This window comes from Anomalospiza imberbis, chromosome 6, assembly GCF_031753505.1.
Source record: "Anomalospiza imberbis isolate Cuckoo-Finch-1a 21T00152 chromosome 6, ASM3175350v1, whole genome shotgun sequence".
In the NCBI taxonomy this organism is placed as follows: Eukaryota; Metazoa; Chordata; class Aves; order Passeriformes; family Viduidae; genus Anomalospiza; species Anomalospiza imberbis.
In genome coordinates, this window is record NC_089686.1 from 9,270,130 (window position 1) to 9,297,019 (window position 26,890).

Genomic DNA, 26,890 nt, shown 5'->3' on the forward strand with positions numbered 1-26,890 from the left:
GGAAAAAATTGCTCATCTCAGCTAAAACAATGAAGGCAATTATCAGTGGGATAAGGCAAAATGGATGAAAAAATTGCCTGTTAAATATGTTAAATACTTCAAACCTGTGCAACAATGGAAAAGAACAGCATCATAAATGTGACACTGTTATGTCACCTGCCATGGATGTTTAACTTCATCCAGACAACAATTTTTTTTTCCACTTATCTCCTAGGGCTAATATTTTATCCCCAATCCTGTTGTGGACTTTCAGGCAGCTGACTATATAGGATGGTTTTGGAGAAGACTGGGTTAGGAATAAGAAATCTGAAATCTCTTTTTCTTGTACCTAATAACTGATGTGATATTTGTAAATCCAGACCTCAAACCACACAATGGCCAATAAAAAAAAATTCACCATAATTAGATCCTATCGATGAAATGCTGCAGACAAAAGGTCTCTTTGTGGGAGGATGAAATGGGCTTGCCTCAGGTATTTGTAGGCCACTTATTGAAGACATTGATTGATAATTTACCAATCTCTTCATTGCTTTTTGTAGTGCAAATACACCAGTATGTTCAGATATATAAACAGATAAAAGACAAGTGGAAGAGCCCATGATCAATCCAAGCAGACAAGTGTTCTAACGAAGAATTACAAACAGGTAAGTGATTCTAGACAACACACAAAAGGAGAAGGTTTAGATCAAACTACCTGAATAAACGGTGACTTGAAAGAGTTCACAGCAAAGCACAGGGGTGTCCCAGGAGGATTTATGTGTTTTACCTGTCTATTCATACAGCAGCCTGTTAGATCAAATCAAATATTTCTCTTGTAGAGTGCATGCAGTGATAAAGCACAGGCAGTTTTTGATGTGTCAGCATGTCAGTGGAGAGACACTGCACACATGACGTTTCTCTCACTCATGATGGGCTTTTGTCTCAGGTGCTTCTCTTCTTGGCAGCAGTGAAAGAGCAGCAGAACTGCTTGGCTGTACTACCTGGCTAATGCAACCACCAGCTTTCAACCAAGCCACTTCAAAGGATCAGCAAGAGGAGTGCAAAACCAAAGACACTGTTCACATCATTCCTCAGTTTTATGTAAATCTTCTCTTCCCCAGAACACTTCAAAGAGCAAGAGCAGGGGCTGTTTCATGCACTGCTTAAAGCATTATGGCTTAACAGCACATGGCAGCTCTGCCCGAGAGCTCCAGGTCAGAGCAGAAGACCAGCCCACCCAATTGAAAGTGTGAGGCAGTCAAACTGGCAGTGATCTTTCAGTATGCAATGCAAAGAGGATTCCTGTCCTTAGTCTCTCATGAAAAGTGCAGTTTAATGCTTTGAGAGCACTGGTTACAGAGACATGAGTTTTACATCTTTGCTGATGGCCCAGAAAGTCAAACCTGTAAACTCTATGACTTAGAGGATGCCCAAATTTATGCTAGAGGAAGATTAGCCATATCACTTTTAGTAATTTAGGAGTCTTACAGACCCTGGACTTTTAGTTATGAGCTATGACATTTTAACAACTTCAAGTGAGGTAGCTGCTCCTTATAATCAGATGGAATCTGGTCATTAATCTATAACATTCATCACTATTTACTTCTTCTTTTAATAAAAAATATGAATGCCATACATATTCCATACAGATACCTTCATCAGCTGCCTGAACAAACCCAGACATTTTTCATTTTCCTCAAATACCGTGTTATGTTGTGACACTCTAAATCCACAATTAAGCTTTCTTAGTTTCCTAGAAAGAAAATCCATCATGAGCTATGTGTCATAATTTCAGCACCTTAGCCTGTGTCCTTTAACAAGACTCTTACTCTAATAATCTGCATTTTAAAGAGACATATTTGGCCATATGCAGCTTCCAACTTCAGGATCTGTTTAGAGAATCAAAACACTTTTGAGGGGAGATGTGACATTTCTGTTGAGCCCTTTACAGAAGCTGGAAAAGACTTAAAGACTCAAGCCAGATTGAAAGGAGATAAATGAAAACATGAGTTTTTGTTACTGAGATGTTTGAATATTTTCCTGGACTTTGTCCTGTACAATTAAACAAGGTATTTAGGGACATGTCTAAATTAAAATATCTCTAGTTTAAGCTCATTTCCTTCCACAGAGTTTATTTCTACAATCTTGCTTGTGCACACTTCCCTTCGTTCTCTTCCTCACTGTTCCTTTTCCTTTCAGGAGCCTTATTTCAAAAAAAGTTGCAGTGTGCTCACCCAACCTGTGCTTCAGCCCCTGAAGCAGACCGGAAAGTTTTAAATTGCTTTCAGAGAGCAAAGTCTGATTAAGTGCTGTGACATCACCTTAGCAGTAATGTCCAATCCCAAACGAAATCTTTGGTGGTTTTGATTTTGTACATGCATGTTTTCTTTCAGCAGCTAATGACAAGCTTTGGAATATCTGAAACACACCTCCATTTCTCCACTCCAGCCACAACCTATAAATAATTATTCTGCATTATACTGAGTTTTGCTACATCCATACCCAAATTTGATACCTCCTATGTGTTATTACTGATACAATTATCTATTTACTGCTGGTCTTAAAAGATTTGGCCCACTCAAAATCTCATTTATTCTGCTTCTTGGTGAAGTTCCATTGTTTCTTGCACAGCTTCCCCTTAACTGCCTGTACAATACAGCCATCCTCCATGGACCAGTCCAAAACTTCTGTCACCTTCTGACATTGCTCTTTCTCATATCCAGCAATTTCTCATGTCATGTGCAGCAGTTTTCCTGTACAGCTGTCTAAATCTCAGTTCAGGCAGCACTTGGGCATCTGCCTGCTGCCCTAACACTTTCCTTGAAAGAACTGCACCAGCCAAAGATCTGTCTTCTGAATCCCTATTACCTCTGTCAGTGCGCACAGGGCTCAGTGAAACTCTCTGTTTGCATGCAGCTGCCCAGTTCTTTCTTCATGATATTTCAGTGCAGTGATCATTTCTTTCTTCAAAAAAACCCCATGTTTTGTTAAGTAAACCATCCTAATCCGTTAGCAAAAAGAAAAAAAATCAACCTACTAAAATAAACTCATTTGCAATACTGATATCCCCTACCATATGCACAACTTGATTTAAAGTCTAATAAAACAGAATGCCTTTCAATCCCTATTCTATTTTACAGAGCATTTTTCAGTTATTTATTTTCAGTTCAGATTGCTGTATTATTTTTGCCTTCAGGCCTCATGTTGTAAGATGAAAAGCAGAGGAATTCACTTTGGCTTCTTCATCATCATTTCAGTTTCCTGTAAATTATATGCCTAGTTTTACTCAAAATGGAGCAGTTTGCTGCACAAAGGCAACAGATTGTAACCATCCAGCTCCTCCTGCTCGTAAGATCACACACAGTGTGGTGGATTTTGCTGTTAAGAGGCAGTTGTGGAAAATGCAGGCCTTTTTATCAACACTGGCCATGTTCCACCGTGCTCTGACTCAGTGATTTCTCCAACCCGCACCAAGACTGACACCAGACTCCCTCACCCCAGGCTTGTGCCAAGTGGCACTTCTGCCCCCGCTTTCCTGTCACCACTCTTCTTGGTCTTTTCTTGTCCTGTCACCCACAAAGCCTCCTCCCAAAACCAAGGCATAGCACAAGTGCCTAAAGGCAAGTGGCACCAACAGCTCAGGAGTAAAACACCTCCCAAGAAAGGATGACAACAGGCAGAAGCTGGAGCTGCCTCTGGTCTGTGCTCTGTCCATTGGCCACGACTGGTATGTACAGAGCAAATCCATGCCAGGCACCAAGCTAATGACTAAATATGGACAGATATAAGTTTCTTAGGCATAGCTGTGGAGATTAGGGACAGAGAAATAGTCTTTGACTTTTTATTATTTTCTTTGATGAGAAGATTCCTATCCTATCTGAACATAATATATTTTTACAGTTCAGATGGTGACTTGATTCTTTTCTCTGCAAAGCAGGTCCTTGGTAGTAACAGCTGGCAATATTTACAGAAAACCTAGAGAAAAGCAAGTAGATTTCTCCATGCCACTAGTGAAGATTTAGAAAAAAAAAATGGGAACCCAAAATGATATATTGTCTTATCAGTGGTTATAACAGCTAAAAACCTCTCAGTAACTGGGAAAAAATTAGAATAAATTGGGAGAACAACAGCAAAAATGAGTGACACCTTGTCAGTTCTGTGTACAAATGCTGAGGCAGGGAACAGCTCCCATCACCTACCAAAAGCTGTCACAGAACATTTGATATTCTGCTCAAAGTAATTTTTTGTCAGCAGCTGTCCAGTCACCATGAAAATTTTTCAATTTTATACCAAGCATTTTATCAGTACAATATTACAGTACTTTCTTTCTGAGCTTAACAGCATCAGCAAAATAAAGGATGCAAATAATGTCCCTGATCTAGAAACAGCAGCAGCCAGATAAATCACTATCCTTTTCCATTTAAAATGAATATTTATGTTTTGAATTTTAAATATCACCTTCCTATCACTTTTCAATAAATTTATTTCTTTCTCTAACCCAAAATGTCTTGAGCTGTGACCGCACAATTATTTGTGTTATAAGGATGACCTTATTTCCAACCACAGATTATTTATTTAAGGATGGCCCAATCATGTCACACAAGCTTCAGGTGGCCAAAGAAGTCACCGTTTTGCCAAGAGATAATAATGTTGACAATATTCTGTTTGCTAGCTGACCTCTACTTGTCATTGTGTACCAGTTAAAACTTAAGCTAAGAGTATGTCCAGGGAAGAGCTTTTAAAAAACAACTGGAACCTCAGATCTTGCACTACACTAAAATCAGAAAGAAGATTTAGGTGAAAATGTAATTATTCTAACCCTGCCTTGGGGTAATTTCAGAGAGCAGGATATACAAATAATGTGATCTAGATTCATTCCAATGTCCCATCTATTCTACCAGTCTTATACACAGAGAAATTTTCAGGAGACCTAAAACCAGGTCTTCGAGAAATATGAGCACTGAAGTGATCTGAAAGCCACCACCAAGGACATATCCAGTCTTTGAGCATATCAACTGGCTAAGTTATTTTAAACCTTTCCTCTCATTTCCATTTGTGTTCTCGTCCTCTGCCGTTTGTGTATTGATCATTACAATACTGGTATTAAAATCAGAATGACCATAACTTCTCTTGTCATTGTTCTTCCCCAATTTAACTTCACGTAATCAAAATGAAGCAGCAAGTTTCAGGAAATAAAAACACCATTGAAAACTTATACCTAACCTGGAAGGCTCTTTTCCTGCTGTTCTGTCCCTAGGAAATTGGAAGAAGGCAGCAGGAGAAAAAAAGGCAGCAAGTTATCCAGGAAAGCATTGCCACTGGAAACAGAGTCCATCAATGCAGTCACAGGAGCTGGAGGGGAAGATGAGGGAGAGGATCTTGGCAGGTGATGTGGGCACAGTCCTCGAGATCTGGCACGAGGATCAGAATTCACTGAGTGATGAGTGAGCCAGGCTGAAATGCAAAGGTTACAGTGCAGTGACTCAGCTCAGGGAGGTCTTCCTCTTCAGTGTGATTAAGGCATTAATAACAATAATAACCACTGTACTGTTCCTGAGGATTCCACAAAGGATGACGCCAGAAAGCTCACTCATTTTATGGTTCCCCTGCCAGAAATTTTTTAGGGCATCAAAAGAAATGGGAAGTTACTGAGTGAAGTCATGCCTGACAAGAGGGGAGGAAGCAGGCTGGCACATTGGCAGACTTGTAGGAGACTCTGTGAACTTCCTTAGGTAATCAGGCAATGGTCAAGCCTCTGCCACCTAATTTTCACTCCTGTATTACCTGAGGGAGCTGGACAATGGAGCTCTTTCCAAAAAGCCTTCTGGTGAAATCACTTGTCCACTGGCAAGGATAACCTTTTCTTCCTAAAGGAAGATATGGTCACATTCTTGGTTGATATAAATTGACATCAGGAGATGCTGTGAAAGGAATTTATATCAGACATGATGCCCCAGGGTTCCCATGCATTTCATTGTACAACCATACTCTTTTATTGTGCAGGTTGCAAATGAATTCATGGCTCCTCCAAATCCAAAAAAACCAGCTCCCCTTTGTGGACTGGTACTCAGGTGTGATTCTGGAATCTGAGTCAAAGCCAAGCACTGGCTTTGGTTGAAGTTTTTACAGAGAGGAGGTCAAAACAATTGTGTTTCTATGTTGATATAAGCATTTTGAAATGTTTCACTGTTTGAACCCCACATTAATAAATATGTGGTTTGAATAAATTCAAAGAGATTATTTCCATAGAACCTAATAAAATCTTACATAGTTCACAAAACAAAACCCAGGTTAGCTGGAGACAGAAAAATTCGTTTTGGTTACATTTCCAAGAGATTCAGTTTAGCAAGAATAAAATTGCTGCACTGGAATTGTTCAAATGGAATTTTTTGGCTTTGCAACAAAGTTACCTTATCTTTATTTAACTTCACTGTTTGATCATCTGTGTCCTGTTTTCTGCTTCATTAAAAATTCTGTTCACACCTAATCAGATAACATTAAATTCTGGATTGAAGGTTAATCCAACAAAAGCTTATGTGTGGGAAACTCCATGTGCTGGGCATCATTAAGATTTTTTCAGCATTCACATGACATTTTACAGTTGGAAGAGAATTTATAATTTTGCTTTTAATTGTGAAAAATCTCCCTCAGTATTGTCAGTTGTGTACAGCATCTGGCAAAGGTTGTTTTGAAATAATGAAATTCAGACCACTGAGTTTACTACAAATTCCACCAAAAAGATGCATGTCTAAAATGAGGAGAAAAGGCTTCAAAAAGTCAGTCAACCACAATTAGAAGTCAGAGGTTCAATGCCACAGAATAAGAATTTAGTCTAGTTTTGCACATTTAGAGACTTTTAAACTGGAAGTATATTCTTCCAGGTACTTGTCCCATAAAATACATCCCTATGGAATATCACTGAATTGCACACACTTGAATAATTTATTTAATTAGTCACATGGGAAGTTTATTTCTAAAAATTAGTGCTTTCTTTTCCAGCTATGCAAAGGAAGCCATAAATGTTTGTGTGTGGAAATTAGAAATTGACTTTTTCATTGATGATATTCTTTAAATTTCACTGGAGCTTTTACTACAGCAAACTCCTAGAGCTGCTTGATTCTCTTATACATCCTGCAGCTTTCCCAAGCCCAGTGTAGCCAGGAGTGCAGGACACTGAAACTTCATTTCAAATCCCACATTCCATATCTAGTTCACATGGTTTGAGGAAATTCAGAGCAAATGAAACACCTAATGACTTTATCTGAAACCTAATGAAATCAATGGGAAAAAAATTAACTAGGGAGCCCCTGGGAAATGTTAGAATCTCACTCTGAAACAGACTTGATCAGAATTTCTCTCTTTCATGCCCATGTCTCATTGCCAGTAGTTTGCAAAGAAGATTGCTGTCCATTAACTTTTACTGTCTTAACATAAACCACATACCCCAACTCAGCCACTTAGGGTTTCTTCTATACAGGAGAGAAGAACATCCAATTCCAAAAGAGATGCTGAAGATTATTAGGGCAAAAAACTCTTTTCTGGGCATATGTCCCTTTTCTGGAAAGTTCTTTAAACATCAAACTTTTCAATAGCTTTTTTGAGAAGAAGATTTCACTCAGGTCAGACTAGTCCCTACAGCAAGAAACATTGATTATTTTAGCTGCTCAGAGGAAAGAAAAAAATAGGAGAGAAAAAGAAGAATCAAAAGGTAATAAAACTTGGGTAGAAAAGAAAGAAAATATGATGTTCTTCCTGAGAAAGGAGAAAGTCCCACAATAATATTTTAATGGGAGGTTCCAAGCGTTGTGTTCAGCTGCAGATGGAGGAAGCCAGCACTGGGTGCCTGCCCTCTCTTACCTGCAGAGCTGTGCGTTTCCTGAAGCAAATACATTTGAAAGACATCTCATACAGTAGATTTTGTAGTTGTTTTCCTTCCTTTAGACTACTTCTAAGAGCCCACGGGTTGAGGTTTGATATAATAAAACATAAACCTGGTTGCTACATAATTAACTCAAAATTTAATGAGCAATAAAAGTACCATTATGTTCTTTTAATGCATTAAATTTATACTCCTGCTTAATCCATTTAAAAGGGCTCTCTAGGTGTTCACTTGGCAAATAACAAAATAAGGCAAATCAGAAATTACACTTATTAAATGTAAATCTGTATCTTTAGCAATTGATATCTAACGTCATAGGACAAACTTGCCAAACTTAATTAAATGAATAAATGTGATTATGCACTTAATATCTCCTTAATTACAAGGCTTAATTATCTTTTACATGCCATGCTGTCAGCTCAATGGTTGCCTGTTACCTCACCAAAACAGCTGCAGTGAGCACCAAGTCTTGTCTATGCTGGGCTCCTGCTGTAGTTGGAATTCTCTGCAATGTCTCACAATCATAAACTTCACATAGATTGAATACTTCCTTAACCAGCTTATACCAGTCTTATTGTGGCAGCATGCACATTTTTGAATTAAATTTGACTATGTAAGGGGAAAATAAATAATAGTTTAATTTCTATAATGGAAACTATGCCATGAGGTCTTTCAGCTTTTGGAATTATTTGTTACTGTATTGTATTTTCATATAGTGGAGGAACGGGAACATTGCAGGAACTTTAACTCATGGATGAAGAACAAACCTGTTCTTCTCCCAGTACCTCTGGGTGGTGTTACAAGTGTCTCCTTTCAGCAGGAAGACACACTTCAGCTCCAGATCTGGCTCTTTAAGGCCACCATGACCTACATGTCCCTTGACAGCCCCAAGTTGCAGGACTTCACAGCAGGACTGGCAAGCTCTCTCTCCAAAATGCCAGAGATGTTACAGCCAGTCAGGCTCCAGGCCAATCTCACCCAGGGCCAAGGTGTGAGCTGGCACGACACACCTTGCTCCAGAGACCAGGGCTCATCAGGTGAGACCTACAGAAACTGTACAACAATTTCCTCCTTTTCTCAAAGGGCAAATGAAATGTTGCAAGAGCACATATTTTACCATGGTAACATCAGAAAAGAACAGCTGACCAAAACCCAAGCTCAATTCATACAAATCTTATTTTACTACCTCAAAAAAAGAGTAATACTGAAAGAAACATCTCACCTGTTGTAGGGACATCAGCTACAGCTCAAGAGAAGACTTCACCCAAGATGAATGTTTCATTTACAATTTTTTTGTGTTTCAATGTTTTATGTTCCTCAAATATAAAGTACAAATAACCTGCAATGTTCACAGGATTTTTAGAGAATATATTTCTAGATAACCAGACCTGATTTGCCCTATTCTCACCCTGTCCTGCCCCAATAAAACTTAATGGGAATTTATCAGTGGTGTTCACTTCCTAAGTAACCAGAGTAGGATCTTTTATTTTAATTATTATTGTGTTTCTCCATTCCATCTTTATCAATATGTTTTATCCAAATCAAATGCTGAACTATAAATGAAGGTTTTCAACCTTCTCTAAACAAATTACTTCAATTAAGTCTTTTGATATTTCCAATGGATGCTTTTAATAAATGTCATTCTTATTTTGTGCAAAATTTTGCACTTTTTATTCCTTGATTTAGGACAAAAGAAATGTCATAATATTTAAGTTTCTTCTGTAAAAGCAATTCCAAGTTTTGACCAGTTCTATAAACTAGGCTAGCCTTCAATTCCATTTTAAATGCAGAATAAGTAAAGGGCACTAAGAATTTGAAATGCACTTTGAAAGGCAACTTTGCAATATTTTACTCTCATCATCACTGTGACTCCTGGTACAGCAAGGACAGCTCTGAACTTTTAAAACACATCCAGAAAAGCTGTTGTGCTTTTTTTTTTTTTTAAACCACATCTTTTCAGCATATTTTACAAGTGCTTAAGAACCATCAAAAGCCTTTCCTGATAATATTTTAATATGACTACTGAAAATTATTGCCTTTTTCTCTTCTTTTCCAGGAACCTTTAGAAATTCTCCTCCTACTAAGCTGACTGTTTTATCTTACATTAAAGGCAAAAGAATCAAAATGCAAAACAGAGAAAGTTGCCTATTTATTGTACTACAGTGCATCAGAGATTTGCAGAATAGTTAAGAGAGGACAACAATTAGAAACAAATGTAGGCTCCTTTCAGGAGATTCTTTTTGAAATACTTTTTTCATTAAAGAGAAAATAAAGTTTCCAAAGTGTCTCCTGAGTGATACGCAGTAGCATTTAGGGTTTCTTTCCTTAAACCAGGAATTCGTACAGTGTGCTTTTATTGTGTATTTGCATTCTAAAAAAAATTATTCTTAAAGAAGAATCCTTGAAAAACTGCCAAAAAATATAATTAAAATCTATCAAGACTGATCACAATTTACACTGGACATTTTATATCACTTTATAGTATATAAGGTTACTTTAACCAACAAAGTTAAAGTACATTTGCACTCAGTTCACATCTTATAAATGTGAATGTTATGTATGGATTTTAGCAATATTGAAGTCAGGTTGTGTGTTAAGACTACTGACACTTATTCAAAACCCCCTGTGGGCACAGCCTGTTAGGTCAATGCATCCTCACTGTTATTTAGCTACTGCATCACTGAAAAGAGATCTAGCCAGGTTGTAATTCTGGACAGAATTTGACTCCCAGAAGGAGAAAATTAGTCAATTGAAACTAAATCCTGACAATTCAAATGACATTTATCTCTGAAAACTGCTCAAGATGGTGAAAGCTTTGGTTTGGGGATCCTGTTATGTGTGAAGGAAAATACATGACAGCTTCTCTGCTAACTTTTCTCAGGTACTAAACACTGCCCATATTGAAATCCCTTTTCTGTTATTCTGTATAGAGCTCTTCAGCTGAGGTCCTTGTCATGCATTTTTGTTGTACCTTTGGGTATGACGTGCTGTGCTCTGTAAGGAAATATAAACTGAGAGAAAAACTTCTATTTCACTTCTGTCTCAGCTGAATTCAATGAGATTCCACTGCAAGGAAAAGCTGGCAAAGGATAAAATCAGGCTTGGCCCTTTTGGTCTCTGCAAGGTACCTCCTGAACCCTGTGCTATGGACGTGGATGCCCAGCAGGGATGGATAAGGAGAAGGATAGCATTACAAATGGTGCTGGGACCCCTTCCCCAAACACCTTTATGGTCAGGGAAATACAGTTATGGTTCCCCATCCCCATAGATTGTACTGTCAGTGTCCAGCCACTGATGCACTTGGGGTATTTGTTTTATAGATCTTGGTCACAGAAAGCCACATAGTATGTGGCTTGGATTCATAGGTCCTGGTAAATCTACCCCGGCATATATCCTCAGTGCCCCAGGCACTTAAGGGCCCTCTGCTCCCCCTTGATTCTCTCAAACACCCTGGAGTTAATCCTGCCACACACAAATAAGTGTTCCCAAACCAGTGTATGAAAAAGAAACAAAATTTCACATTGACAAGCACAGAATTTACTAAGTGACCTGACTTTTGATTGATAAAAAGAGTGTAGAGGTATCTCTGTCCTATTTTTTACTTCCCTTCTCACTCAGATTTATGCATTCTGTATTCTCTCTATTTAAAGCTGCAAAAAAGTCTTTGTGAACCCCAGAAAGTGGCTTGTGCTGCATTAGTTTTCCATACTAAGTCCACAAGACCTCAGGATCCCTCAAATACTTTTACAAGATTTATAGATAGTAGCTAAGAAAAGCAGACTTAAGAGGTTAAATTTACTTTATCTATGGAACAATTATTAAGACTTTCATAAGCTGAAGCAAAGCTGATGCTCTCTGTTGTGCTAGCTATGGATATTGTGACTGGGAGCAGAAGGATGTTCAGGAGATGACTGGGGTCTCAGGGAGAAGTAGCTTAATTCTAAACTCATCTGCAAGTGAATCAACCTAGTGTCTCAGCTTACCATTCAAAAATTGAAAATGGTACATCTCTTCCCCAAATGATGTTCAGAAGATAATTTCACCAACGTTATGAAATGCTCATGTATAGTTAAATGAAAATCCTAGAATATAAACATATCCCCAAGCTATGACCAAAACTAAACAAACAAACAAAAAAAAAAGTATAATTAGGAAAAAATTACCCTACTTGGAAATTAACTGTGATTTCATTTTTTACACATGACCCATTTATTCAAAACAGAGGAATCCACTATGGAAAGAGAAATACATCAGGTGAAATTTTAATCAAGCTGTCAAGTTTCATTCTAATTCTCAGGCAGTTTACATGGAGGACAGAAAGGCAGAAGAAACATTAAAACCAATTCTCCTAAAGAGATGGAGAGACAGAGGGCAACAAGCTGTGCTGATATATTAATCATCTATTTATAATATGTAATCTTTTCAACTTCTGTCGTGTTAAAATCAACAAAGAATTTAGCTGAAGACAGCCATAAAATGAACTGATTACAGCTTGTGTACAGCAGTGATGAAAGAGCAAATACACACAGCTATGCAAATGTGAGATGGAACATGACAGAGAGCACAGCCACGGCAGAGCACACGGTAATTGCTGGGCTCTGCAGCTCTCCAGCCAAACCGCCCCTGTGATCACTCCTTTGTTCTGTAACTGGCACATTTTTGGCAAGGAGGAGGGAGGGGGAGGAAGCAAGCTGAGAGTGAACTCGTGAAAGAAATCTGCTGCAAATGTGTGGAGTGCCAGAGCAATGGAAGGGTTGGGTGTCACAGAGCTGAGCCTCCAAAGTACCACCATGCCCAATCCATTCCTCCCAGAAACTGGGAGGAATCATGTCCAGTAACCTCATGCAGACAGTGGTTAAAGGCTGACATTTGTCCTTCTAATTCCACTGGAAATCCTCCATGAAGGCAACACGGTGAAATGCAGCCCACTGGATTTAATACGGGAAGATCCCTTGCTCCCATGAAACTGCCTGGGGTCAGGACCAAGTCTGAAAGCTCCCTGAGTACCAAATAAGACAGATCATTTAATGCATATATTTGCATGCATAGCTGCTTAAAGTGCACATTAGCAGTTTCATAAAAGTCCACAGTAGACCTAGAGCAGTGCGTAAGTCACTTTGGAAAATAAAAGCCTGAATCCAAAAGATAAGCTTCAAAAGTATCACTCTCCTCTCTGCTTTGTGTGAGTTCTCAAGCATTCCACCTGTAACACTCAGTTCAATAAAAGTTAGAAATTGGTCTTCCTGTGCAAGACCAGGGTCTTGTCAGTGAGGCATCACCTTCCTTCACAGTCCCCTCTTACCTGTTTCCTGCCCTGGGTCCATATCTGGTCCCAGGTCCATGCTCCTCATTTGTCATGATCCCCTCACCCTTCCCTGTTCAGTATTAGGTATCCACACAGCATGGGAACTGGAGGGAGCATAATGAAATACTGGTTTCATACCACAACACAGTACATCCCTAACTTAGCCCCGTGCAATTAAAAATTGTTACTGCCTCAGTAACCTCATTGTGTAGAGCTAGACCCAGCATAAATTAATAGTGATTTGCAACTTGGATAAGTAAACATTAAATGTGTGTCAGGGCCTCTCAGAATCATAAATCATTTCAGCTGGACAAGACCTTTAAAATTATCAGGTCCAACCATTAACCCAGCACTGCCATATCTACCACTAGACCTTGTTTCTAAGTGCCCTCTCTACACAGCTCTTCATTATCTCCAGGGATAGTGACTTCAACACTTCCCTGGGCAGCCTGTTCCAATGCTTGACAACTCTTCAGGTGAAGATATTTTTGTAATATGAAAGCTAAATCTCCTCTGGCACAACTTGAGGCCATTTCTCCTGGTTCTATCACTTGTTACTTGGGAAAAGATACTGACCCTCAAATGGCTGCTGCCTCCTTTCAGGTAGCTGTAGAGAGTGGTAAGATCCCCCCTGAGCCTCCTTTTCTCCAGGCTAAACATCCCCAGCTCCCTCAGCTGCTTCTCATAAGACTTGTGCTCCAGACCCTCCACCAGCTCTGCTCCCCTCTCTGGACCCACTCCAGCACCTCAATATTCTTCCTGAATTGAGGGCCCAGAACTGGGCACAGCACAGGAGCTGTGGCCTCAGCAGTGTCGAGAACAGAAGGAAGATCAGGTTGTAAACCATAGGCTGTATTTATAGCTGACTCTTTTTATAGCTCCTTCACATTCACTCTTCATCAGTGCTCTATTTACTGTGAGGTGTCTATTACACAATGTAGTTGTGAGACTGTTCTGTACTGTGTTCAGTATGCACATTTGGGTATATATTTTTTTAAGATTTCAGGATTTGCTTATCTTTTGTTCCTTCCATTTTCCAGTGGCTCCAGTGTGGTCAGGCACTCCTGACCATGCTAAGCTTTTAGAACATCAGCTAAGCCACTGCAATGGGGCTCAAAGCTCAGCTTCACTCAAAAAAATTAGTCACAGATTTAACTCTATGAAGTCAAAAGTAAGGAATTAACTACAGTATAATTCATTTTTCCTCCAGCATAATGCTGAGCATGTACCCCATGCTTTGGTAGATGGGAAATTTTAGAGGTTTGTTCAGTAGGGAGAAGTTATTGATTTCTGGGATGAGGGGAATTTTTTAAGGTTTGGGGGAAAATAATATTTCCAAATGGAAGGGATGAATTATTCATTTTCTGATATTCAGAAATCTCTGGGATTTTTTTTAGCTTTAAGACAAAAAGTTCTATAGGACAAAGCTAGAGAGTTCAGTTCCTTTGGGACATCCTGAATAAAAGCAGAAGTTGTGTGTTTCTGTTGCTACCCCATCTGGTAGAGGCAGATATCAAACCCAGACTGTCTTTGATTTCAGTGGGAGAAAGTAAGAAGAAAAAATAGCCTTTGGCAGAGAAATCAGATCTGTAACTTCTTAAATATTTCCCAGAAATACAAGGCACAGATTTTCACTTCTCCTAGAGAAGGGATGTGAGCTGAGATTTTGTATATCCCAGATAGATGCTATAATCTCTGTCTTACAGAAAAATGTGGTGATGGGTGACCACAAACTGTTTTTAGGGTGATACTTCTTAAAATTTTTTTGAGTACACTTTAACTGATACATTTTAAATTTATTTTTTGTGAATAAAATATGACCAAAAAAAGTTGTAATATCATGGGCAAATTTTAGTGAGATCTAAATATTTAGAACCTTAAGAGTTCATATAGTTATTTTTTCAAATGTTGAAAGCACCACAATATATTATCTGGGTTCACTACTATGTAAATACATACATATCACCTTGTTTGTTTCTTTGGTTTCTTATCTTCTAAATAAACTCCTATATCCATGTGGAGAATGGAAAGGAATTCTGTGTTCCTTTGCTGTAACCTGAAAGAATAAATCAATTCCTAGTTCCCCCTAATTCAGGAAATAAATATCTCTTTCCCAAAAAATTATTTCTTTTCCACCCAAAACCTATGTTTTGCCAGCATTTCTACTCTAGACAGATGGAAACAGGGCTCATGTTGCTGCCAGAGGCATCTGCTAGAGGGCTACACGTGGGGTGCAGAACTCAGCTGTTCTGAAATGAAAGATTATTACATCAACCCAGTGGACAACCTGTAATTGTCTTGCTTTATTTAAGCTGGAAATTTTTATGTCACAATCCTGTCTTCCTATTAGTCTGTCACAAATAACCCTTCGTTACACAAACATCAAATTAAGATAGTATGAAAGAAACTGATCAACAACTTTCTGCCTCACTCATTTGGTTCAAACTCTATTCTCCCAAGCCTTTTCAGACACTGCAAGTCAGTCTGACCAGTATCTGCTAAGAACAGCCTTTTACCAAACTTGACTGATCTGACCATTTAATTTTAAAATACTCACCTTCAAGTTAGCCCACATCACACAGAGGGGGGCCAATATGACCTCAGAGTTAATCTTGCATTAGCAGATATCCACTGATAGTGCTACCCAGAGAAGGGAGACTGAAATATGGCACAATCACTCCAGATTATCATTGTGGCTCTAAATGTCTGGGGCCAAGGTTGCTAAAGGACTTTCACGTTCAGCCTATGTCCAAACTCATGCACTTTCCTGCATCCTTCACATGCTGCTGTTTAACTATCTTCCATAGGGGAGGATTTTTCCAGTGCATGGCTTGCAGATGCTTTTCCACTTCCAAACTCCTTCCCTGTGCAGGTTTTTGGTTTTTCTCAGTATTGACATTTCTATGCTTTCCGGGCTGGACATACAAGATTTGCAGTGTGAGATCAGATGAATTGCCAGTCTTATCAGCATCCTGATTCCTGAAGGAATGAGGTGCACTGGGCAGTAACTCAATAATCTCAGAGAAGAAGGGCTGTGTGTTTTGTTGTTTGGGGTGAAAAGTAAGGAAGCTGTAAACCTTCTCTCCTCCTGATAGTGCCTGACAAACTTGATTCATGTGGATCACGTTGATTTTTATCTTGTGACAGTTTTTGGTTTCATACAAACATATATTGTTCCTGTGGGGTTTTTCTTGTTTGTTTGGGTTTTAGTTTGGTTTATTTTTTGTTTTTTTTTAATTTGACTTTAACAAAATGAAACACAGAAGAGGGGCAAACAGGCATGTCCTTGAAGATCTGAAAGCACTTTGAAGTAATTTGGCTGACTTTGCATGCTAACAAGGCTCAGCTGTGAAGACAATATCAAGTTAACAGAAAGCAGTAATATCTTGAATGTCTGTCTAGAGGGCAAGTGCTTGCACCAAGGTAAACCAAGTATCTACCACACAAACTCTTTAAATTCTTCCATTTCTCCATCCTGATATTAATATCTGAATCTCAAAGGCTTTCCCCCAGCCTTTAGTCCTTCTTGATTTTCACATTTGTTTAAAAGGTACTTTTCTGAATAGATTTTCTGTTTCTCATTTAGTTTTAAAAAATTAAAATAAGTATAGACCTTTAAGGAATTAGTAAACTATCTTTAGATATAAGTGGAAAACAAATAGGTTGTTGTAATAACTGCTTATAGAGAGCAGATTGCCTAAGTATGCAATAGGAAATGAAATGAAAGGTAACAAGATTGTTTGATTGCAAGTGACTTCAAAGCTGACACCTGAAAAAAAGAAATCTTCATCAACCTACATGATAACCAAATACACCTTCATTCCTTCATTTTCAAGTGTTTATCAGCCTAATAAATCACCATGGGAAAGATATAGATTGCAGAATTACCATGTTACTCCACAGTATTTTTGACCATTTCTCCTAAACCTGGGGGTTAGCATTTTATGGGATTCCAGTGTGTGACTTTCACTTCTGTTAAAAGGCTTAGGGACATAGGTTGTGTGGTGGTTTGACCTGGGCTGGATGCCAGGTGCCCTCCAAAGCCGCTGTCTCACTCCCCTGCTCAATGGGGCAGAAGAGAGAAAATACAACAGAAGCTCATGAATTGAGATAAGGATGGGGAGAGATAACTCACCATTTACCATCATGGGCAAGACAGACTCAACTTGGAGAAATTTATTGAATTTATTACTAATCAAAATCAGAGTAGGATTACAGGAAATAAAAGTAATCCTAAAAAACACCTTCCCACTACCCCTCCCTCCTTCCCAGTCTTTATTTCTAGTTCTCTAACTCCTGCCCCTCCCAGCCCCAAGCAAGTGGAGGCAGGGAGAAAGGAATGGAGGTTATGGCCACTTCAACTCCTGTTCTTTCTAGTGCTGTTCCCTCCTCAGGGTGAGAAGCCCTTCTCCTGTGCAGCAGGGTGTTTTGCCTGGAATGTAACTCACACAATGTCCTGTTTGCAAGGCTATCAGTGGAGGGCTGAGAGAGGCTGTGTCAGGCTGGTTTGGTGTTGAATTATGCCAAAACCAGTCTGACTCATTAACCCCAAACTTAAACATCCTGGTAGTGAGGTAAAGATGTGGCAGATATAGCAAAATATCTTTATCTAAAAATGCCCAGATGACACAGCTGACCTGGAGATGTGTGATTGACAGTCAATCACGATGAAAGTCCAGTCCCACAGCCCCACTTTCAAATCAGGCCCTTCTAATATATCCCTTCTTGGAGTGTGCATGAAGATTCCTGCCTTGGGTGGGGATGTTCCTCCAGGCCCCTCACCATCTCTGATCACCTCAGCCTTAGTCAGCAGCAGGTCCTGGAGCTGCCTGGCATAGACCCTGTTGGACACAGGGAAAGTTCCAGCACCTTCTCACAGAAGCCACCCCTGAAGCCCCTCCATTACCAGAATCTGAAATAGAATTTGTGTTTTGACACCAAATTCAGATTTCAGGGGAAAAGCTGTCAGAAATCACATATTGTTACCTGCATAATACAGTCTTCATAAAGAAGATGGGGTGCACCTTCTGCTTAAATTTACCTTGACATGGGTATGTTGAGAGACAGTCTATAATCCCTTTAGTATACAAGACTGGTTAAGGCACTCACCCAGGAAAAGGGAGATGAACATTTTAAACTCTCCCATCTCATCTTTTGACAAGAAAGATGTCACTAGCATCAGAGTAGTCATGGGAAAGAATATGATTTCTCCAGTTCAAGCAAACAATATAGGGACAGAAATAAGCTTATTTTGTACTTTTGTGTTTAAGAAAAGTCAATTAAAAAAAAAAAACAAACACTTTTCTTGTTTCAGTTTCCCTTTCCCAGCGGAGCATCTCAGCTGTGAGCAGATTCCTTCTTCTTTGTTCTCCAAGCCAGGAAAGGCTTTCCAAGATAAAAGTGAGTAATCATTGAGACTGGCACCATGCTCCAGGTCGTGAACACAGGAGGATGATCTGGAGAGTTTTGAAGTCAGCCCATGCCCTGCAGGGTCTGCTCAGGTAGGTCTCCCCCAGCTCCTCAGGCTCAGGAGCGCAAGTTGTGAGTGACTGTCACATGCTGCCCGCCTTCAGCTGTGAGAGAGCAAGATAACCAAGATCTGAACGTAGCCTGCAGGCACCATTCCTCTTCATTTTGTTATTGCTTCTACTTTTAAGTGCATATCATTAAGCACTGAGTCTCCAGAGAGCTGTAGTTAGTATTTCTACATTTTTTTCTTTAAATCAAATTATCTCCTAACTGCTGTATCATGAAATTACACAGCGCCACAAAATAGAGAGGTAGTTTGTGTAATACATATTTTTAAGAAAGGAAAATTATTAAGGAAGAAGTAGAGCTGCAATCATTTCCCATCCACCTAATGATGGTGTTGTGCTTTCCCAAGGGCCCTTGTCACCTGTTCTAATTCACTAACTCTGACACTTTGTGTGCAACCACAAACAACTAAAATCAATGGGAAATGGAAATGTCCTGACAAGGCCAAATTGAGCCCACCTAGGCTGTCAATGATTCCTTCACCCTTATTAATGCTGTGTGAATGTTCCTGGGTGTACCATGGTCAATCACAAAAAAACAGGGCAATACAGAGCAATGCAATGTGCCTGGTCTCCACTGCAGGCATCCTGCAGCACATCAGGGGAGCAAAGGACCTGGGAATGGGATCTAATCCATGCTAATGCTAATAAGAAGAATTAATAATTTTTAATAGCTAATAATTATTAATTCTAAGAAATATTTTAAGAATTACAGCACCTACATGTAAAAATGCAATGCTGTTTATGATCCCACATCAAGAGCTTGGCTGCAGAGACTGTCTTGCCATTCAAGATGTCATTGAAGACATGGGAGTACCTCGAACATTATTTGTAAATAACCAGCTAGCCTCTCTCTTTGCACTCTACTCCAAATATCCATCAAAGCTACTTTAACTTTTCATTGTAGTCTTTTAATGTGCTGTTATTGTATGTAGGGTTTTTTATGAGAATCTACAACAGAAGTGGGTATTCCTCACTTTATTTTATTCAGGTAAGTCTCAAGCCTTGTGAAATATAGTCATTTAGGAAGGTAGGCCTTGAGTCTCCTCTTTATTGTGCCAAATGGAATCTCCATATTCATAATTTGGAAAATGTAAAACTTACTAATTTGCCTTTTAGATTTTTCCTAATTAAAAAATAATGTGTTTTAAAAATCAGCTCTTTTACACTTCTCTAATTTAATTTCCACAGGATATTTTTTGGTGGGAGAATTCAATTATGTTTTAATTTTAGTAATCAAAAAAGCATTGGTGCTTTGAGTATTTGATTTTTAATTTAAAAATTTGACATGGCATTCCAATTAACATGTTCAACAGTTGCATTGTAGCATAAAAAGTCTATTACATCTGGTAATCAGGAGAATCCAATGACCATAAAAAATGCAAACAGTATTTCAAGCAGCCTCAGGTAATAACCATATTTAGCAAAGACTAAATACTTCAATTACAGCTGCCTATAGCATCTCTGATCACTCAGAACCCATGGCAGAAAGTGGAAGCAACTTTTTACCTATCTCAACTTTGGATAAGGTTATACCTTGAAAAGGACACCTGAACTCAGGTTTCAGCAATATAACCAAACCTGCCAGAAGCAGCAACAAAAAGGAAGTGTTGACTCTGCTTCTTATTCATGCAAGCTCACAAAAACCCACAATAAAAGAAAAAAACATATCCATGCTAATAAGAATAATTTATAATTTTTATTAGCTAATAATTATTAATTCTGAGATATATTTTAAGAATTACATCACCTACATCACAAAAATTTAATGCTATTTATGATCCCACAGCAAGAAGTGCACATTTCAGACAACTGAAATGCAGAAGCTTGAATGTGCCAAATCCACAAAATGAAGAAGGCAAACAGAACATGAAGAGTCAAAGTGAGTTAGGAATACGAAAATACTGTTTCATTTTTCAGCAGGTGGATCATTTATATGAAAGATAAACCAGTATCTTGCCAGTGTCCAGCACAGGCTGGGCTTATCACAATTGTATACAAAGCAACCTTAGGAATATTTTGGTCCCCAGGGGCTTAGTCTTTGTCATAATGGATCACAATTGGCTCCATCTAGTCTACTGACCTGCCTCTGACAGTGACAAATGCCACTGGAAGAATCCAATATTGTCATTGCTCCCAACAAGTGTATGGCATTTTAGAAGAATTGTATCTGTCTGTCTTGGCTTTTGTTTGTCCTCCATCACTAAACAACATAATGTTCCTGTGTTAAATTTTTTCCATTTCCCTTTAAATGTCAACTTCACCATGTACTTCTCATCAATCACATGATTATTACACTTTCATTTTGGGGCTCCCGTGCTACATAGGGCACTGCATGACACAGCAAGGCACGAGGTCAGGTGCACCTGCATACTTAAACATGTGCTATGGTGCATTGGAGGAAAAACACGGCCAAAAACCTTCTCAAGATGGTCTATTTTTGTTATTTTTTTATAAAGACTGCTATCATAAACTGAGAAGGGAACTGTGATTCAAATCATGTCAACAGCTGAATTCAGAATCTAACCTTGTACCCACTCAGGATGATGTAAAAATGATGCCTGCTGTGGGTGTGCATGACTTTTCTGAAGACATTGAAGAGGCAGCTGAGAAAGGTGTTAGATTAGCTCTTTGGTGGTTAATAGAGGAAATACAAAAGAAAAATAAAAGAGAAATTAAGATGAAAATAGAAAACACAGGCTAGTAGGACTTCTTGTCCACAGTCGTCTGCAAAACAGTGAACACCAAAGGGGCAGACTTGGGGGAAATGAAGAGAAGCAATGATAGCAAGAAGGCAAATTTTACTTTTTTCAGATCTAAAAACTATTTGAAATGAAGAGGGGAAGGTTTTCAGGAAAGCAAATAGACCCAAAGACTGAAAAGTTATGAGACAAGTCAGATAGCAAATCAGAATAAATGGAATTTGAATTAAAATAAATATGACATGAATAAACAGGCCCTGATGAGGGGTCACCCAAGGACAAACAGATTCAGTGCTTTCCTGAGAGTGCCCAAAGTCGGGGATAGTACCTGGAGTCAGTCCATTTACAGCAAGGTGGAGTAATTTCTCGGGAATGAGAGTCCTTGCATTACACTGCTGCTGCTCAGAAGGGACGGGAGGACAAGGCCAACAGGCTGCAGAGTCAGTGTGCGATGAGAGCCCAGGAGCCCCCAGGTGTCTGCAGCCCGGGTGACCCAGAGCACACACTGCAGCACACACCAGTCCCACTGCAACTACAGGTCACCCCTGCAAGCACACCCCGGTGTGGATCCACCAGAGATACCAGCAGGGAGGGGTGGCAGGAATGAGAGCTGAGAGGAAATGTCCGTGTCCAAAACCTGCTGTGAGATAACTCCCACAGAGCTCCTAGAGGGATGCACTGCCTGAGTGTCCCCCACATTTCACACACTAGTGCCTGTTTCTACTTATTACAACCACAGCTGCTGTGGGGGTGAAAGGCTAAAGCCCACCCAGCCCCTGCTCTTGGCACCTGAGACAGCTCCATCAAAATTAACAATCCATATTATGCTGGAGGAGCAGCTCTGTTTCTCTGCTCTCACATACTCTCTGTAGCAGACAGAGAAAAAGAGCAGCTGGCATTTTAAGGAGTGAATATGAAAAGGGATGAGCTTAAAAGTCTAACTCGAAATTTAATACCAAATAAGAAAAAAGCCACCAATAAGATTAAACAAAAGTTGAAAACAGGCTTAAAAATAAAGGAGCAAGCAAAGGAATCATTTACAAACCAAATGAAGAGAGGAATAGATAAGAAAAATTCTGAATATTAATAAGCAATCAGAAATAGGGAGAAAAAAAGAGAAGCTAAAATAGGTCTATTTTACCACAGGCAAAATAATGTACAATGTTTCAATCTCCCCAGTTAAATTACAGAATAAAAAGGAACCTTAATAAAATATCAGTGTGTAAATCTCTCTCCAAACCACCCACATGCTGACTGCTGGTGGAGATAAATAGATACAATAACAGGTAGAAGGCAAAATGCCACTGCCACAAGTGCAGTCAGGTTGATTGTTTTTCTGTGGACAATAAAGAAGGTATTTTAATAAACACAAACCAGGAAAATTAGTGCAGCTGAGCTGACCAGCAGGACAATTTTCAAGAAAGTGAGATTACACTGTGCATGACTCAGACCCTGAGGGGTTGGATAGGTGTAGAAAAGATGCTAAATAGGCTTGTTGAAGTGCTTGGATATTTCCAGTCAGGAAACTCCATTTGCTGATGGCACAGAAGGGTGGTTGATGCATTCAGGGTCCAGCCTAAAAAAAACACACTTTCCTACATAATTATGGCAGAGAGACTCCTAAGATAGGATGTGACCAAAAAAAAAAAAAAAATTCCCCCTTTTATCATTTTGTTTGGGCTGGGTTACATTATTTAAGGGTGTCCTGGGGACTTTTGGGGCTTCTGGGTAGTTCCTGCTGTAAACAATGTTTCTCTCTTTTGTTCCAGGGCTGCAGCAAACCTAGAGCTTCACATGTAAACTCCTCATGAGACATTCTGCAGCTCTGCTTGTTATATCCTCAGGGCACCATATACACTAATAAGAGAGAGCAAGAGAAGAACCTATGTGGAAAGGCTTTGATGTCTTGTGCCGAGACTCCACGTACAATCTGATATGTTAATCATGGCATTAGTCATTATGAAGTGAGGAAAAAAAAATTATTTCTACTATAATGAATATATAGCTTCCTTGGAAGTGGCAGGCTTTTCTCCTGGCTCACTCAGTCCTATCAGAGCCATGCTGCTGTAATTTGTCTCACTGGGCAGCCTACTTATTCCTCACGGTGGGAAATCAGGACTCTCCCTCCTCTGCTGGCAGAACAGCACTCTGGAAATAAAAAGAGTGTTGTCAAAGGCTGCTGGCATCTTAAGTTCAAAAGATCCTCCTACTGCAAAAAAAAAAGCACCGAATTTCTCATTGCTGGCATATCTTTGTCTAGTGCCCTGCAACTTGTCAGGGACCAGGGCAAAGCTTTGAACTTCAGCCTTCCTCTCCTGAGCACAACTTCTGCAGCCTGAACTGAATGAGAGATGACACTGGCTCTGCTTTTTTTCTCTTCTTGCTTTCCAAAAATAATTCTCATGAAAGGTCACGGGTGAATGTCTAGGAAAAAATACTGCCCAGATCAGATCTGCAGTGAAATGTTCCCAGCTTTCCCAGCCAAAGTCTGGCCCTGGTGAGCACTGGTGTCCCCCCAGTCCTGAGACAGCCTGAGACTTTCTGGTGTTCAAGGGTGTCCCTGTACTCCCATTGAGAAATTCAGTCATTTTCTTCTCCTCTGGAATCCTTTTAGCTAACATAAGAAACAGGATAATAAGAACTCATAAAGGCGTCATCCAGGGCCTGAGAGCTCACATGTTTAGACAGCTTCTCCCTAAATATGGAGAAGCATCCTACATTAATTTCTTGTAGACCGAGCAATATAAGATAAGTAACACAGAAAAGAATCCTGCAGAGCATAAGGGACCAATCACCGTATACTGCATACTGAAAAAGAAGTGTTTTCATTCTTTTTATCATCCTGAAATGTCTTTTGAAGACTCCAGCTCCAAAGAGACACTGCCTTCTTGCTCAAGGGAATTTCAAATTAGCAGTCAGTTAAACTCTAAGAGCTGTTTCTCCTGGGAATAAACATTTGTTTTGTTTATCTCCAGCCAGCAGCTAATAGCACAATAATGATCCAATCCCCAGATCCCTTTGGCTGGAAACTGATACCTTAATCTCTGTATTGCAAGTCTTATCGGCCTTTGCTCCTATGCAGTTTGAACATTTCCTTTGTACGCTCCATGCCCCCTGCAATGAAAGACTGTCACAGATTCTGGTTATCTTTACCATGAGTTACCTTTCCCTGACCCCATTCACTGCTTTCTCACAATTATCACCTTTGAACTCTTTTCTTCTGGACCCTGTAAGACTGTTTCTGAAGCCCGGTGTTACTGTTAATTTTGCTTAACTTTCTCTGTTGCTCACATCCCAGTGGAATGGCATTATGTTTGATTCAATGATCAAGACAAACCAGTCCTGCTCTTGCCCTGCCTTTACCCAACTGCAGTCAACAGAAACGTGTAAAGCAAGCACAAAGTGGACATTTCTTTTGAATCTCAAAGCACATGGAACTTCCCCATATTACTGATTAGATCCAACAGTACCTCAATGAAAGAGAAAATTAATATTCCTGAGGGTGGCCTCCTGGCATCCCTAGGTGGTACCATTTCTTTAGATTAGCAGTCCAGACATATTGGGTAAGGATCCAGTATGTTCTAGTCACATTTAGGAAATCCTTGGCAGAACTGAAACAAAATTAAGTTTCCTGTCAAGGTTTACTCATCACCCCATCACACGTATCAAAACATGGAAGTAATACTGTGAAACAGTGAAAGCTCACACAAAGAAAAAAACACAAAATTAAAAATTAATATATATACTAGAAAATATCCTCCATTCTTCCCTGTATACAGACTTAACTACTTATTTATCCTACACATCTTACACAGCTTTAAAACAACCTTTCTACAGAAAAGTCTCTTACAGAGACCATCCTTCTCTCATCTGTGTTTGATCTGGTAACATGATGCATAAAGTATAAACAACATGGGATAAAATAATAACATGGTTTTGCCTTCCTCAGTATACCTCACCAGTTTGTTTTACAGACACACTACTAATTTGACCATCTAATTAAAGTTGGCTTGTTAAATAAACAAAGGTGATTTTTACTTTACCCTGTATACTTCTACTTTAAAATATATACTGCTGTATCCATGGTCATTCAGAAGCTGTAATGCAAATATCACTGATTTTAATTAATAACAAGGATTCTCTTTTCTGTTTAAGCTTTGTTTGATTATCAGTAAGTTTAGATTTTCCCAGTATCTATCTCAGTAATAAAAGTACAGACAGACAGGAGATGTGGCCACATTTATCCTACAGTACGCTATCCTTCCACTTATGTCATATGACTCCTAAAAACTGAAGTCCATTGGAGCCTAATTTTGTCTAAAATAAAGCAGAACGAGAAGAGGTCTGTAATGGATGTATAAAGCTTTGCAAAGACCATAAATGAGTCACACACCAGACAGTGACATTGCCCAGGAATGCAGATAGCTGCATGATAAAAGGTTGCAGTGTATTCCTCATTGTTTTACCTCAAAAGGAAATGTACTCAGAAATGAGAGTCAAGATCACAGAAACCAGCAACCTGATGCAAAACTAATGCCAGATTTCTTTAAAATGCAAACCAAGCCTCAGCATACCTGACCAGGTATGTACCATTTCTAGTTATAAGTTTACCATTTTTGGACCAGGTATTTTCTGGTGTTGGAGAAAAAAAGTGCAAGGGAAGAACAAAATGAGCCTTTATTTTTTTAAGTTTTTTTAAGTGAAAAAATAGATCTACCAGATTCTCTTTAACTGGTTGCACATCAGTTCACTTGAGGAGAAAGAAGCAGCTCTATTGGACCAGATAGAGTCTACCTATGCTGTTTGACGCTTTTTAAATTATTTATTTCTGCCTTTTGACAAGGAAAAATATCAAAGTGTGTTGCTAGAAGCCATTTTGGTCGAAAGTTCTTTGTAAAATATAGGAATAGCAAGAACAGTTTGAGAATTTTAACATTCCCAGCTCTCCCTTCCTTTTCCTCCTTGTTTTTCCCTCCCTTATTTGCAGCTATTGCTGGCTTGAGCCCAAGAGCCCAGCAAAGCACCCTGCCTGGAAATCAGCACTGAATAAAAGTGAACCTGTCTATTTCAACAGTCCAGCCTGAGAGAATTGCAAAAGATATAGAGCAACTCAGCTAATGGAAAATAAATCAGTTGTTTAAAGTCTCTCCTGTTTTAGGAACTGCAAGCATTACCCATCAGTGATATGGCTGAGGGCATTCTTTTTAACAGCACTATATGCTTGCAGCTGTTTGTCAGATTCTGAGGTGATTCTGGGCTGGCTCCTTTGCCACACTCAGTGGTTTTCTGCCATTCACACCTGTGGAAATACAGTAAATTGGTGGAAAATGCCACCAGCTTCAAGTAGGGAGCAATCCAAACTGGCTCACACACTGGAGAAGAGGGTGTAATGAAGACTTGCCTTGCATTTGTGTTTTAGGTAGCTCAGGATGCTTGACCTCAGTGGACTTGCTCAGCCTGTAATGGGATTAAGCTCCTATTTACACTGCAC